The sequence below is a fragment of the Episyrphus balteatus genome, chromosome 1 (genome assembly GCF_945859705.1).
Source record: "Episyrphus balteatus chromosome 1, idEpiBalt1.1, whole genome shotgun sequence".
In the NCBI taxonomy this organism is placed as follows: Eukaryota; Metazoa; Arthropoda; class Insecta; order Diptera; family Syrphidae; genus Episyrphus; species Episyrphus balteatus.
Genome location: NC_079134.1, coordinates 60,098,110 through 60,100,644, shown reverse-complemented (window position 1 = coordinate 60,100,644; position 2,535 = coordinate 60,098,110). Strand labels below are relative to the sequence as shown.

Genomic DNA, 2,535 nt, shown 5'->3' with positions numbered 1-2,535 from the left:
GATATATTTTGACACAAGAAGTTGATGCAGTGTTTTAACAGAACCATAACAGCCAATTTTGAACTGAAATTCCAGATTTGTTTATCGTTCACATAGTTGGAATTTTAGTAGGTACTGAAATTTTAGTAGTTGTCATGTGACCGCAACCAGTGACATGTAAGTCAACCAAAACTTTATCATGCGCGAACTTCAAAGAAAATCAATACCTTTCATTTATGCCATGCATGCAAGTTCTAAACTCTTTTCGTTTTGCATATAACTTAAACACTAATAAAAAGTGAAGTTATAAGATTGATAGTGTCTCTGCTATGACAACCAAAATATATTTTATAGGAGACTAATTTGGAGTTCTTATTAACATCCATAATAATTTTAAAAAGAAAACAAAAAACAAACAGGTAATTTTCTTTTTTGTTAAAATTGAAGGAAACAAGAGAGCTGACAAAAAACTTCAGGTCATTTTGAAAAATCGATAATCAAATGTTAACTCTAGGCTCTCATCATACAAATTCATTATATAAAAAGAAATATAACTTCTTTCGTGTTTTTTCAAATTTTATGAAATTCTTTCATTTGTTTTCTTCAAAAATGCAAAACACTTAAAAAAATACAAAACTCGAATTGATTTTGAAATACATAAAACGCTTTCTTATTCAAATGCAGTAAACCTTTAATAAAATATAGAGAACAAAAAACCAACAAATTTTCATGAGTTTTATTTAGAATCATTTTTTTAAATGTGGTTTTACCTCTTTCGTGCACTGTATTATCTTACAAAAACTCAAATTTGTTCAAAATGTTTCTTTTTTTATTTTTTTTTTCTGAACCATTTTTCCTTTTTTATTTTTAGATCCAAGAATCTCACATAGCCTCATAGGAAAAGTTAATCTCTTAGAAGTTTCAGCGGTAAAAAAAAATACTGTTTAAAAACCTAACTTCTAACAAATACGATACTGAAAGGAACTATCTTTCAAATATTTATTATGTTCATTCATACACACATATTTAAACTTTCAAAAAATTGCAGGCATATAAAAAAATTGTTCTAGACAACTTAGAACGAAACATCAGCAGACTATGGCTCATCCAATTACGATATTATTCCTAATGTTGGAGGTTGGAATCGTATCATCAGCTCCGAGTAGAGAGAACCTTGATTTTGGTAGCTTAAATGTTTCAGAATCAAAGCGTGACGGTTTGTATACATATATTAGGTTATAATTTAAATTAGAAGGACAAGTTTCCTGAGAGTTTCAGTTATTTATTATAAAATGAATACGTTTGAATACTATTTAGAAAAGAATAGTAATAGAGTTTGTGTCTTATTTTTTTTTCTTAATAGATTTAACATTCAATTATATAAGTGTATTGGTAAAAAAAAAAACTATAACTTCAATTATTGGAGATTGGTTTTTTTGGTAAGGTTTAAATGCCCGAGGGAGATAACAAATTTTGAAGAAATGCTTAAGATAATAAAGATTAGAACAGATTGGACGTTATAGACAGTAATCATTTATTGCAGAAAAATGGTCAAAGTTCTAAATTCAAACTACCATAATATAAAGACTTTAAATGATTTGAATTATCTTTATAAGTCCAGAAGATATGTAAATGAATACAACAGTCGTATAGTTCAAAACTCACTGCAATAAATGAATACTTCATACATGAGTAAATATAATCCCATGCAAATAGTTTCCAATCCCCAATTATTACTCCATACATTTTTTGTTTGGTGATTGGTAATTAAAAAAAAAGTTTATTCCAATGTTCCGAATATTCGGAGAAATAAACAACATACTCTATTACACTTTTTTCTTCATGGTGGATATGCCTACTGGGGAAGCCAGCCATACAAAAAATGGCTTAACGCGCTACTGTGCAGTACCTCAAATGCTTTTAACAAAAAAATTTTAACATAGTTTTATCCAGGAAGCATCAAGGTGGCGGGGAAATTTGCACATTTGAACAATTTAGAGTAAAATGCTTCTTAGGAAAGCTCCTAAGGGTCATTTTATTAACTATTGATCACCTTAATGCAATCTCTCAAGTTGACGAACTTGAGAGTTGAAACACAAGCTGAAATTTTGTTTGTATCACTTTTTTGTTTAACTTTTGAGCTTATGAAACAAAAGTTGGCCAACTTTCAATTTTAAATAAATCGATGGGATATGTAATGTGTATACTATAGTAAATGCAAATAGCAATTTTAAAAAGTAAATGAACTTGATTAAGATCGTTTTTATGTGCATTTTTGGGTCGAGCATTGGAAATATGTACATATTTAAAATATTACGAATCGGTATTCAACAAGGACTACCCATATATATAATTCTTTTTTGGTTAAAAATAAACTTAAAGCAAATCATTTTTTTTGCAAAAGCTTGCGTGTGTGTGCGAGTTTTGATAATAATCGGCCCTGGCGAGCTATCCGTCGGAGCGGAAAATCCTCGGATTTCATACTAATCATGCTTCGAGTTGTGCTTCCGATTCGTATGACGTCGAAGTTTTCAACAGAAAGCTCGATAAAATACA

General features: G+C 29.3%; 1 long non-coding RNA gene across 1 annotated transcript; it reads left to right on the top strand.

Moving 5' to 3' along the window:
- Nucleotides 1-234: 234 nt before the first annotated feature.
- LOC129906398 (uncharacterized) lies at nucleotides 235-1,846 on the top strand. Its single transcript, XR_008770780.1, has 3 exons — nucleotides 235-398; nucleotides 851-906; nucleotides 1,028-1,846. It is a non-coding gene; the product is annotated as an uncharacterized LOC129906398 (long non-coding RNA).
- Nucleotides 1,847-2,535: the final 689 nt, after the last annotated feature.